Here is a 14,600-nt window from a genome sequence, read left to right on the forward strand (position 1 = left end):
AATGGTTTTCCGTATTCCTGACTTTGGAGCAATGTTCACGGACTCTAGTATTTGGCTCTCAATTAGATGCAATGGTTTTCCGTATTGGGACCATGATTTATGTCCTAACTTGTTCACCGGTCCTTATATGGACGGTACTTTTTTCATATGTTGACCAGAGGGGGAGCACTTTTTAAAACCGACACACAGTCAATTTGAAAAATCCCTCCTTTTTGGGACCACCCTCATTTTGATAGCTGTCACCAGCAGGGGTGCAAATGAGACACTCTGTATTAGACGCAATGATTTTCCGTATTCCTGACTTTGGAGCAATGTTCACGGACTCTAGTATTTGGCTTTTCATTCGATGCAATGGTTTTCCGTATTCCTGACTTTGGAGCAATGTTCACAGACTCTAGTATTTGGCTTTTCATCCGATGCAATGGTTTTCCGTATTCCTGACTTTGGAGCAATGTTCACGGACTCTAGTATTTGGCTCTCAATTAGATGCAATGGTTTTCCGTATTGGGACCATGATTTATGTCCTAACTTGTTCACCGGTCCTTATATGGACGGTACTTTTCCTTGTTGATGTCTCAAGAAGGGTAGAAAAACAAGAACACACACACACACACACACATACACACACATACACACACACACACACACATGCAAGCAACCTAGCAACAGCGGCGCTGAATATGGGATGCTGCTAATGTGCACGGCGGGGAGTCAAGAGGAAACAGGGTTTGCGACGGCCAACACAAAATTGCCTTCATTACCAACCAAAGTTCGATCTCCACGCCGACCCCGCCTGAATGATTCATGCACGTCATGCAAGCAATTAGCACCAACAGACGCCGCGGTAACCATTCGGACCTTTCCCCAAAGATTCAAATGCAAAAGACAGGTATAAAGGACACCTGTCTGTCTCTCAGTGATGTAACGGCCCATGTTCACCACTTCCTCTCCTTCACGCTTCTCCTGTCTGCCTCTTCTGGTGGTCTCCTAACGTTTCCTTTGGCGTTACATAACTCCAGCAGCCGTCTCCCGACGGGCATTGATAGGTAGGCTTAGAAATTGTGTCCTGACCACTCCACAGAGGACAGAATTGTCGAAAAAAACGAAAGCAGGCTTCACTACACATCTTAAAACAATGGTTTTCATGAAACAACAATACCACTTCGAAGCTACCTGTTTGTTTACTAATTTGAGGCGCACTTAAAATCCTTAAAATCCACTTTAAATCCCTTCATTTACTCAAAACTCGACAGTTCGCCTAATGTACGGAAGCATTTTGGTTGTGCTTACCGACCCAGAAGCTATTTTATTTGGTACATGGTGAAACGATAAGTGTGAGCAGTAGATGGCGGTCACACATAAGAGAAGCGTGTAGACTGCAATATGACTCAAGTAAACAACACCAAAATGTTCCATTGAAAATATACATATGAAAACTAAATACATATTTGTGGAGGTCTTGCTCCTCCGGGTTCTCTGGACCACCAATGACGGACATGACAGCCGTGTTCATCTTTGTGAACAATGATTTATTTTGCAACAAGTTGTCCTTCTTGCGCTTTTCAGCCATGTTAAAGTTGTGCTTACCGACCTAGAAGCTATTTCATTTGGTACACGGTGAAACGATAAGTGTGAGCAGTAGATGGCAGTCACACATAAGAGAAGCGTGCAGACTGCAATATGACTCAAGTAAACAACACCAAAATGTGCCATTGAAAATATACATATGAAAAGTAAATACATATTTGTGGAGGTCTTGCTCCTCCGGGTTCTCTGGACCACCAATGACGGACATGACAGCCGTGTTCATCTTTGTGAACAATGATTTATTTTGCAACAAGTTGTCCTTCTTGCGCTTTTCAGCCATGTTAAAGTTGTGCCTACCGACCTAGAAGCTATTTTATTTGGTACATGGTGAAATGATAAGTGTGAGCAGTAGATGGCAGTCACACATAAGAGAAGCGTGTAGACTGCAATATGACTCAAGTAAACAACACCAAAATGTTCCATTGAAAATATACATATGAAAGGTAAATACATATTTGTGGAGGTCTTGCTCCTCCGGGTTCTCTGGACCACCAATGACGGACATGACAGCCGTGTTCATCTTTGTGAACAATGATTTATTTTGCAACAAGTTGTCCTCCTTGCGCTTTTCAGCCATGTTAAAGTTGTGCTTACCGACCTAGAAGCTATTTTATTTGGTACACGGTGAAACGATAAGTGTGAGCAGTAGATGGCAGTCACACATAAGAGAAGCGTGTAGACTGCAATATGACTCAAGTAAACAACACCAAAATGTTCCATTGAAAATATACATATGAAAAGTAAATACATATTTGTGGAGGTCTTGCTCCTCCGGGTTCTCTGGACCACCAATGACGGACATGACAGCCGTGTTCATCTTTGTGAACAATGATTTATTTTGCAACAAGTTGTCCTTCTTGTGCTTTTCAGCCATGTTAAAGTTGTGCCTACCGACTTAGAAGCTATTTTATTTGGTACATGGTGAAATGATAAGTGTGAGCAGTAGATGGCGGTCACACATAAGAGAAGCGTGTAGACTGCAATATGACTCAAGTAAACAACACCAAAATTTTCCATTGAAAATATACATATGAAAAGTAAATACATATTTGTGGAGGTCTTGCTCCTCCGGGTTCTCTGGACCACCAATGACGGACATGACAGCCGTGTTCATCTTTGTGAACAATGATTTCTTTTGCAACAAGTTGTCCTTCTTGCGCTTTTCAGCCATGTTAAAGTTGTGCTTACCGACCTAGAAGCTATTTCATTTGGTACATGGTGAAACGATAAGTGTGAGCAGTAGATGGCAGTCACACATAAGAGAAGCGTGTAGACTGCAATATGACTCAAGTAAACAACACCAAAATTTTCCATTGAAAATATACATATGAAAAGTAAATACATATTTGTGGAGGTCTTGCTCCTCCGGGTTCTCTGGACCACCAATGACGGACATGACCGCCGTGTTCATCTTTGTGAACAATGATTTATTTTGCAACAAGTTGTCCTTCTTGTGCTTTTCAGCCATGTTAAAGTTGTGCCTACCGACCTAGAAGCTATTTTATTTGGTACATTGTGAAATGATAAGTGTGAGCAGTAGATGGCAGTCACACATAAGAGAAGCGTGTAGACTGCAATATTACTCAAGTAAACAACACCAAAATGTTATATGTTCCATTGAAAATATACATATGAAAAGTTCTAATTGAACACCTGGACGATTACTGTATTTTCCTGGCTATAGACAAACCAGTATTTAAGCCACACCCACACAATTTTAGAAAAAAATACATATTTTTACATATTTAACCGCCACGGACTATTAGCCGCACATACTGTATGTACCGGTACGAAATATTTTGTAAATATGTATTTACATACCTTCATTGTTTTAAAACGGTGCCTACAATAGGCAGTAAAACGGCGGATCAAACAAAACAGCCACCTCTAAATACAAAACCCAAAACCAGTGAAGTTGTCACGTTGTGTAAATGGTAAATAAAAACAGAATACAATGATTTGCAAATCCTTTTCAATTTATATTCAATTGAATAGATAGCAAAGACAAGATATTTAATGTTCGAGCTGGAAAATGTTATTTTTTGCAAATATTAGCTCATTTGGAATTTGATGCCTGCAGCATGTTTCAAAATAACTGGCACAAAAAGACTGAGAAAGTTGAGGAATGCTCATCAAACACTTATTTGGAACATATCACAGGTGAACAGGCTAATTGGGAACAGGTGGGTGCCATGATTGGGTATAAAAGCAGCTTCCATGAAATGCTCAGTCATTCACAAACAAGGATGGGGCGAGGGTCACCACTTTGTCAACAAATGCCTGAGCAAATTGTCCAACAGTTTAAGAACAACATTTCTCAACCAGCTATTGCAAGGAATTTAGGGATTTCACCATCTACAGTCCGTAATATCATCAAAAGGTTCAGAGAATCTGGAGAAAACCGAAAACCAACATTGATTGCCCGTGACCTTGGATCCCTCAGGCGGTACTGCCTCAAAAAGCGACATCAGTGTGTAAAGGATATCACCACATGGGCTCAGGAACACTTCAGAACACCACTGTCAGTAACTAAAGTTTGTCGCTACATCTGTAAGTGCAAGTTAAAACTCTACTATGCAAAGCCAAAGCCATTTATCAACAACACCCAGAAACGCAGCTACACCGCTACGACAAAGATGACGGGGAGAAGACGCTGTCGAAGGTGAGCCACATAAATAAGACCGCCCACAGCGCATCGGCGCATCCTGAAGCGACTGTCAGAAAGCGGCTTGAAGATGATGTGTAAAACATCATCTATGCAACATTTTGACCAAAGAACCACCATTATATATGAAAAAAGATTAAAAAAATAGACCATTCATCGGCAGTGCACCTTATAATTCGGTGCGCCTTATATATGAAAAACGATAAAAAATAGACCATTCGTCGGCAGTGTGCCTTATAATCCGGTACGCCTTATATATGAAAATAGATAAAAAATAGACCATTCATCGGCAGTGCGCCTTATATATGAAAAAAAGATCACAAATAGGCCATTCATCGGCAGTGCACCTTATAATCCGGTGCGCCTTATATATGAAAACAGATCCCAAATAGTCCATCCATCGGCAGTGTGCTTTATAATCCGGTGCGCTTTATTTATGAAAAAAGATCAAGAATAGACCATTCATCCGCAGTGCGCCTTATAATCCGATGCGCCTTATATATGAAAAAAGATTTGAGAAAAATAGACCATTCATCGACAGTGCGCTTTATAATCTGGTGCGCTTTATGAAAAAAGATCAAGAATAGACCATTCATCGGCAGTGCGCCTTATAATCCGATGCGCCTTACATATGAAAAAAGATTTTAAAAAATAGACCATTCATCGGCAGTGCACTTTATAATCCGGTGCGCTTTATATATGAAAAAAAAGATTTAAAAAAATAGACCATCCATCGGCAGTGCGCCTTATAATCCGGTGCGCTTTATATATGAAAAAAAGATAAAAAATAGACCATTAATCGGCAGTGCACTTTATAATCCGGTGCGCTTTATATATGAAAAAAGATAAAAGAATAGACCATTCATCGGCAGTGCGCCTTATAATCCGGTGCGCCTTATATATGAAAACAGATCACAAATAGACCATTCATCGGCAGTGCGCCTTATAATCCTGAGCATTTTATATATGAAAACGATTAAAAACCAACCGTTCATCGGCAGTGTGCCTTGTAACCCGGTGCGCTTTATATATGAAAAAAAGATTTAAAAAAATAGACCATCCATCGGCAGTGCGCCTTATAATCCGGTGCGCTTTATATATGAAAAAAAGATTTAAAAAAATAGACCATCCATCGGCAGTGCGCCTTATAATCCGGTGCGCTTTATATATGAAAAAAAGATAAAAAATAGACCATTAATCGGCAGTGCACTTTATAATCCGGTGCGCTTTATATATGAAAAAAGATAAAAGAATAGACCATTCATCGGCAGTGCGCCTTATAATCCGGTGCGCCTTATATATGAAACAAGATCAAAAATAGACCATTCATCGGCAGTGTACTTTATAATCCGGTGCGCTTTATATATGAAACAAGATCAAAAATAGACCATTCGTCTGCAGTGCGCCTTATAATCCCGTGCGATTTATATATGAAAAAGATCACAAATAGACCATTCATCGGCCGTGCGCCTTATAATCCTGTGCGTTTTATATATGAAAACGATTAAAAACCAACCGTTCATCGGCAGTGTGCCTTGTAATCCGCTGCGCTTTATATATGAAAAAAATATTTTAAAAAATAGACCATCCATCGGCAGTGCGCCTTATAATCCGGTGCGCTTTATATATGAAAAGAAGATAAAAAATAGACCATTAATCGGCAGTGCACTTTATAATCCGGTGCGCTTTATATATGAAAAAAGATAAAAGAATAGAGCATTCATCGGCAGTGCGCCTTATAATCCGGTGCGCCTTATATATGAAAAAAGATAAAAGAATAGAGCATTCATCGGCAGTGCGCCTTATAATCCGGTGCGCTTTATATATGAAACACGATCAAAAATAGACCATTCGTCGGCAGAGTACCTTATAATCCGGTGCGCCTTATATATGAAAAAAGATCACAAATAGACCATTCATCGGCAGTGCGCCTTATAATCCTGTGCGTTTTATATATGAAAACGATTAAAAACCAACCGTTCATCGGCAGTGTGCCTTGTAATCCGGTGCGCCTTATATATGAAAAAAGATTTAAAAAATAGATCATTCATCGGCAGTGCGCGTTATAATCCGGTGCACTTTATATATGATAAAAGATCACAAATAGACCATTTATCGGCAGTGCGCTTTATAATCCGGTGCGCTTTATATATGAAAAAAGATCACAAATAGACCATTCATTGGCAGTGCGCCTTATAATCCGGTGCGCCTTATATATGAAAACAGATCACAAATAGACCATTCATCGGCAGTGCGCCTTATAATCTGGTGCGCCTTATATATGAAAAAAGATCACAAATAGACCATTCATCGGCAGTGCGCCTTATAATCCGGTGCGCCTTATATATGAAAACAGATCACAAATAGACCATTCATCGGCAGTGCGCTTTATTTATGAAAAAAGATCAAGAATAGACCATTCATCGGCAGTGCGCCTTATAATCCGATGCGCTTTATATATAAAAAAGATTTTTTTAAAAATAGACCAGTCATCGACAGTGCGCCTTATAATCCGGTGCGCTTTATATATGAAAAAAAGATAAAAAATAGACCATTAATCGGCAGTGCACTTTATAATCCGGTGCGCTTTATATATGAAAAAAGATAAAAGAATAGACCATTCATTGGCAGTGCGCCTTATAATCTGGTGCGCCTTAATATGAAAAAAGATCAAAAATAGACCATTCATCGGCAGTGCGCTTTATAATCCGATGCGCCTTATATATGAAAAAAGATTTAAAAAAATAGACCATTCATCGGCAGTGTACCTTATAATCCGGTGCGCTTTATATATGAAAAAAAGATTTAAAAAAATAGACCATCCATCGGCAGTGCGCCTTATAATCCGGTGCGCTTTATATACGAAAAAAAGATAAAAAATAGACCATTAATCGGCAGTGCACTTTATAATCCGGTGCGCTTTATATATGAAAAAAGATAAAAGAATAGACCATTCATCGGCAGTGCGCCTTATAATCTGGTGCGCCTTATATATGAAAAAAGATGAAAAATAGACCATCGGCAGTGCGCCTTATAATCCGGTGCGCCTTATATATGAAAATACATAAAAAATAGACCATTCATCGGCAGTGCGCCTTATATATGAAAAAAGATCACAAATAGACCATTAATCGGCAGTGCACTTTATAATCCGGTGCGCTTTATATATGAAACACGATCAAAAATAGACCATTCGTCGGCAGAGTACCTTATAATCCGGTGCGCCTTATATGTGAAAAAAGATCACAAATAGACCATTCATCGGCAATGCGCCTTATAATCCTGTGCGTTTTATATATGAAAACGATTAAAAACCAACCGTTCATCGGCAGTGTGCCTTGTAATCCGGTGCGCCTTATATATGAAAAAAGATTTAAAAAATAGATAATTCATCGGCAGTGCGCGTTATGATCCGGTGCGCCTTATATATGAAAAAAGATCACAAATAGACCATTTATCGGCAGTGCGCCTTATAACTTATAATCCTGTGTGCCTTGTATATGAAAAAACATCAAAAATAGACCATTAGTCGGCGGTGCACCTTTTAATCCGGTGCGCCCTATGGTTTGTAAAATGCGCTACTTCCAATGGCAGCGAACTAGGGAGGAGCATCCAAACATCATCCAGCCACAGTGGCGTGTTGAGAAGCGCTGCATCATTTACTGCTCTATGTTTGGCAGGCCCTCCGGTCATGTTTGAAAAATTAATTGTAAGTCGTTATGGTCTGACACAGAAGCCGTGGTCCAAAACACTCACGCCAAGTCACCGCCACTCGGGCGAACGCCAAAACGCCGCCGCCGTTTCCCCGCGCCTCCACCAAGGTGGATCTCTCAGCATCGTCTTGTTCATTAAGCCCTAATGAGGCACATTTGATCAAAAACTCTTCATTAAGCAGCGAGATGGCCCTAAACGCTCCGGGATGCCTGTTTTTCCGTCTATTAGCGACGCCATTACAAAGGCTCGCGCAATTCCCAGCATGCTTTGCCAAAGAAGGATGTGAGCTTAAACTTGAAAACGAGGCCTACCTGGGAAGGCGCGGGCGCCATTACGGCAGACGCCTTAATTTGCCCGGGCCCACTTTGCAGCATCCTTCCATCCAGCACTAAGCACCCACCCCCAGTCACACACGTAGCGAGCAGCATACTGATGAGCATCACCTCCTCCCTTCTGTCAACGCTCCCTCCTTCCTCCCCATCCATCTCCTCCCCTCCTCATTTCCTCCCCCGCCAGGCGGCTCTGATGCGCCTCGCTCCGATGAAGGGGCGACGCCGCCGCGCCGCAGACAAACACACAACAAGCACGGCGGGCCTCGCTCGTCTAATTAAAGACGCGCACCTACAAGTTCTGCATCAAGAGAACGACAACTTACTAGAAAGTCAGTAAGAAGGCTATTTTTTGAACTGGATGGACAAAAGTATTGGGACACACCTCTTTAATTAATTAGTTCACCTTGAATCTGCATTTCATCAAATTTTGCCGGATTGTATATTGAGTTTGAGTTTATTTCCAACATGCATGCATACAACATGATACATCACACATGCATGCATACAACAAGATGCATCACACATGCATGCATACAACATGATACATCACACATGCATGCATACGACATGATGCATCACACATGCATGCATACAACATGATGCATCACACATGCATGCATACAACATGATGCATCACACATGCATGCATACAACATGATACATCACACATGCATGCATACAACATGATGCATCACACATGCATGCATACAACATGATACATCACACATGCATGCATACAACATGATGCATCACACATGCATGCATACAACATGATACATCACACATGCATGCACACAACATGACACATGCATGCATACAACATGATACATCACACATGCATGCATACAACATGATACATCACACATGCATGTACACAACATGATGCATCACACATGCATGCATACAACATTATGCATCACACATGCATGCACACAACATGACACATGCATGCATACAACATGATACATCACACATGCATGCACACAACATGATGCATCACACATGCATGCATACAACATGATGCATCACACATGCATGCATACAACATGATGCATCACACATGCATGCATACAACATGATACATCACACATGCATGCATACAACATGATACATCACACATGCATGAACACAACATGATACATCACACATGCATGCATGCATACAACATGATACATCACACATGCATGCACACAACATGACACATGCATGCACACACACAACATGACACATGCATGCAAACAACATGACACATGCATGCACACAACATGATACATGCATGCACACAACATGACACATGCATGCACACAACATGATACATGCATGCACACAACATGACACATGCATGCACACAACATGATACATCACACATGCATGCACACATCATGATACATCACACATGCATGCACACAACATGACACATGCATGCATACAACATGATACATCACACATGCATGCATGCATACAACATGATACATCACACATGCATGCATGCATACAACATGATACATCACACATGCATGCACACAACATGACACATGCATGCACACAACATGATACATCACACATGCATGCACACATCATGATACATCACACATGCATGCACACAACATGACACATGCATGCATACAACATGATACATCACACATGCATGCATGCATACAACATGATACATCACACATGCATGCATACAACATGATGCATCACACATGCATGCATACAACATGATACATCACACATGCATGCATACAACATGACACATGCATGCATACAACATGACACATGCATGCACACAACACGATACATCACACATGCATAAACACAACACGATACATCACACATGCATGCACACAACATGACACATCACACATGCATGCATACAACATGACACATCACACATGCATGCATACAACATGATACATCACACATGCATGCATACAACATGATACATCACACATGCATGCACACAACATAATACATCACACATGCATGCACACAACATGATACATCACACATGCATGCACACAACATGATACATCACACATGCATGCATACAACATAATACATCACACATGCATGCATACAACATGATACATCACACATGCATGCATACAACATGATACATCACAATCAGTCCATCTTAAATGAGCTCGGGCCCAGCGAAGTCGACGGCGTTTCTGGGTGTTGTTGATAAACGGTTTTCGCCTTGCATAGGAGAGTTTTAACTTGCACTTACAGATGTAGCGACCGACTGTAGTTACTGACAGTGGTTTTCTGAAGTGTTCCTGAGCTCATGTGGTGATATCCTTTACACGCTGATATCGCTTTTTGACGCAGTACCGCCTGAGGGATCGACGGTCCGTAAAATCATCGCTTACGTGCAGCGATTTCTCCGGAGATGGTGAAAATCCCTAAATTCCTTCCAACAGCTGGTTGAGAAACGTTGTTCTTAAACTGTTCGACAATTTGCTCAGGCATTTGTTGACAAAGTGGTGACCCTCGCCCCCGTCCTTGTTTGTGAACGACTGAGCATTTCACGGAAGCTGCTTTTATACCCAATCATGGCACCCACCTGTTCCCAATTAGCCTGTTCACCTGTGGGATGTTCCAAATCAATCAATCCAATCCACTTTATTTATATAGCACATTTACACAACAAGAATGTTTCCAAAGTGCTGCACAGCCATGTTAAAAACAATATTATGCTACACCAATGACTGAATAAAACAACGAATAAATGAAGAGAAAACCAATACAGAGACAATATAAAAAATAAATATGATTAAAAACCATTTTAAAGGGTAAAACCAATTAAAACAGTAAAATAGACATCAAAATTTATTAAAAAAAACCCCACAGAGGACAACAGAGGACGGAGTGCTTGATGAGCATTTCTCAACTTTCTCAGTCTTTTTTGCCACTTGTGCCAGCTTTTTTGACACATGTTGCAGGCACCAAATTCCAAAAGAGCTAATATTTGCAAAAAATAACAACGTTTTCCAGTTTGAACGTTAAATATCTTGTCTTTGCAGTCTATTCAATTGAATATAAGTTGATGAGCAAATCATTGTATTCTCTTTTTATTTACCATTTGGGGTTCGTATGTTAAAGGCCCATAGAGGTGAAGCATTTTACCAATTTTTGGGATGACAAACTAAAATGATTAATTGTGTCCATACTGCATCCTATGTGTCACAGGTGCTCCGTTCACATTCATTATTAGCAACTTTGCTGTGTTTTTGTTTTAATGACAATACCGCGGCCCACTCTCTCTGCTCGTGTCCACCATTCCTCTCTTTAATGAGGGACAAACATTCTCCCCGCGTCCTTCCCCGCCTGTACGCCTAATAACCCCCCACCGTAAATAACCACGAGCCTCTGGGGCAATTATGCGGGCACTCGGGGGGGGGGGGGGGGGGGGGGCTCGTGGCGCGGTCCTTTAAAAAAAACGCACGCTGGCGCCGTCACGGACAAATTGGGACGCCGTCTAACTTTTAATTGAGAGATTTAGGGCTGATCGAAGAGAGTGGAGGGAAAAGATGGATGATTCGGGGTCTTTGGTAATTAGTTAGCGCATCTCCTTGCCCTGACAGAAAGGTGAGGGAAGTTAACCTAAGGGAAGCACAGCCAGCAAATACCAATTTCAGGTGCCCTTTACCGGTCGTTGCCGGAACAAGCTGCCTAATGAGCCAGTGCTAAACAAACCCTTGTGAATATGCCCTTATAGGGACCTACTTTTTGGTCCTTACTATGTAAGACGCCCCAATAGACAATATGAATACCAGCACCGGTGTTCGGAATAATGTTACTATACTTACTTGTCGACATTGAAATGTGGTATAGTAACGTGCCCACAGTCTGACGATCTTTGTTAAACATGTAAACTGTATAATGCATTTGTTCCTTTTTGACTGTACTTAAATGTATAATAGACTGTATTTATGTTATTCACATGTGAATAATGCTGTATAATAGACTGTATTTATGTTATTCACATGTGAATAATGCTGTATTATAGACTATTTATATTATTCACATGTGAATAATGCTGTATAATAGACTTTATATTATTCACATGTGAATAACGCTGTATAATAGACTGTATTTATGTTATTCACATGTCAATAATGCTGTATAACAGACTGTATTTATAGTATTCACATGTGAATAATGTATAATAGACTGTATTTATATTATTCCCATGTGAATAATGCTGTATAATAGACTATTTATGTTATTCACATGTGAATAACGCTGTATAATTGACTATATTATTCACATGTGAATAATGCAGAGTAATAGACATTATTCACATGTGAATAATGCTGTATAATAGACTGTATTTATGTTATTCACATGTGAATAACGCTGTATAATTGACTATTTATATTATTCACATGTAAATAATGCTGTATAATAGACTATATTATTCACATGTGAATAATGCTGTATAATAGACTATATTATTCACATGTGAATAATGCTGTATAATAGACTGTATTTATGTTATTCACATGTGAATAATGCTGTATAATAGACTGTATTTATGTTATTCACATGTGAATAATGCTGTGTAATAGACTGTATTTATATTATTCACATGTGAATAATGTTGTATAATAATAGACTATAGTATTCACATGTGAATAATGCTGTATAATAGACTGTATTTATGTTATTCACATGTGAATAATGCTGTATAATAGACTGTATTTATGTTATTCACATGTGAATAACGCTGTATAATTGACTATTTATATTATTCACATGTGAATAATGCTGTATAATAGACTATATTATTCACATGTGAATAATGCTGTATAATAGACTATATTATTCACATGTGAATAATGCTGTATAATAGACTGTATTTATGTTATTCACATGTGAATAATGCTGTATAATAGACTGTATTTATGTTATTCACATGTGAATAATGCTGTGTAATAGACTGTATTTATATTATTCACATGTGAATAATGTTGTATAATAATAGACTATAGTATTCACATGTGAATAATGCTGTATAATAGACTGTATTTATGTTATTCACATGTGAATAACGCTGTATAATTGACTATTTATATTATTCACATGTGAATAATGCAGTATAATAGACTGTAATTATGTTATTCACATGTGAATAACGCTGTATAATTGACTATTTATATTATTCACATGTGAATAATGCTGTATAATAGACTGTATTTATGTTATTCACATGTGAATAATGCTGTATTATAGACTGTATTTATATTATTCACATGTGAATAATGCTGTATAATAGACTGTATTTATATTATTCCCATGTGAATAATGCTGTATAATAGACTGTATTTATGTTATTCACATGTGAATAACGCTGTATAATTGACTATTTATATTATTCACATGTGAATAATGCTGTATAATAGACTGTATTTATGTTATTCACATGGGAATAATGCTGTATAATAGACTGTATTTATATTATTCACATGTGAATAATGCTGTGTAATAGACTGTATTTATGTTATTCACATGTAAAAAATACCTCAGTGTTTGTTTATTGTGAGCGAACAGTGGTGCTGAATTTCCCCCAGGGATCAATAAAGTACTTTCTATTCTATGCCAACAACAGTGCTCGGTTCCAACGCGGAGTATGTTCAACTAGCACACCGTTGCACCGTCCTCTCAACAAAACCCACACAACAATCACCAAACACTCTCACGAGTTGCGTTCAAAGACATCGGAACTACGAACATCCACACAAAACTGGTGTTTTTGGAATGAAAGTACTAGCACTACTTCACTGTATCACAAAGTACTGTGAAGTGTACATTGTATCCTAGAGAAAAGTGAAGGAGTCATTTGTTTAATAATTCAATTACCACAAGGGGTCCCAGTAACGTAACTTGGTGAATACCAATATATGCACACACCAAGGAAGACACTTGCTATGATGCTATGTAGGGATGTCCGATAATGGCTTTTTGACGATATCCGATATTGTCCAACTCTTTAATTACCGATACCGATATCAACCGATACCGATATCAACCGATATATGCAGTCGTGGAATTAACACATTATTATGCCTAATTTGGACAACCATGTATGGTGAAGATAAGGTACTTTAAAAAAAATAAAATAAAATAAGATAACTAAATTAAAAACATTTTCTTGAATAAAAAAGAAAGTACAACAATATAAAAACAGTTACATAGAAACTAGTAATTAATGAAAATGAGTCAAATTAACTGTTAAAGGTTAGTACTATTAGTGGAGCAGCAGCACGCACAATCATGTGTGCTTACGGACTGTA

At 39.1% G+C, this 14,600-nt stretch overlaps 1 protein-coding gene across 1 annotated transcript in view; it reads right to left on the minus strand.

Moving 5' to 3' along the window:
* The window catches only part of LOC133642960 (retinoic acid-induced protein 1), a 183,006-nt gene extending 174,643 nt beyond the window's left edge, over positions 1-8,363 (minus strand). Inside the window, exon 1 of the mRNA XM_062037383.1 lies at positions 8,278-8,363. The gene's annotated coding sequence lies outside the window, so the exon portion shown is untranslated. The remainder of the gene's footprint in view (positions 1-8,277) is intronic.
* Positions 8,364-14,600: the final 6,237 nt, after the last annotated feature.

Source organism: Entelurus aequoreus, linkage group LG25, assembly GCF_033978785.1.
Source record: "Entelurus aequoreus isolate RoL-2023_Sb linkage group LG25, RoL_Eaeq_v1.1, whole genome shotgun sequence".
Taxonomy (NCBI): Eukaryota; Metazoa; Chordata; class Actinopteri; order Syngnathiformes; family Syngnathidae; genus Entelurus; species Entelurus aequoreus.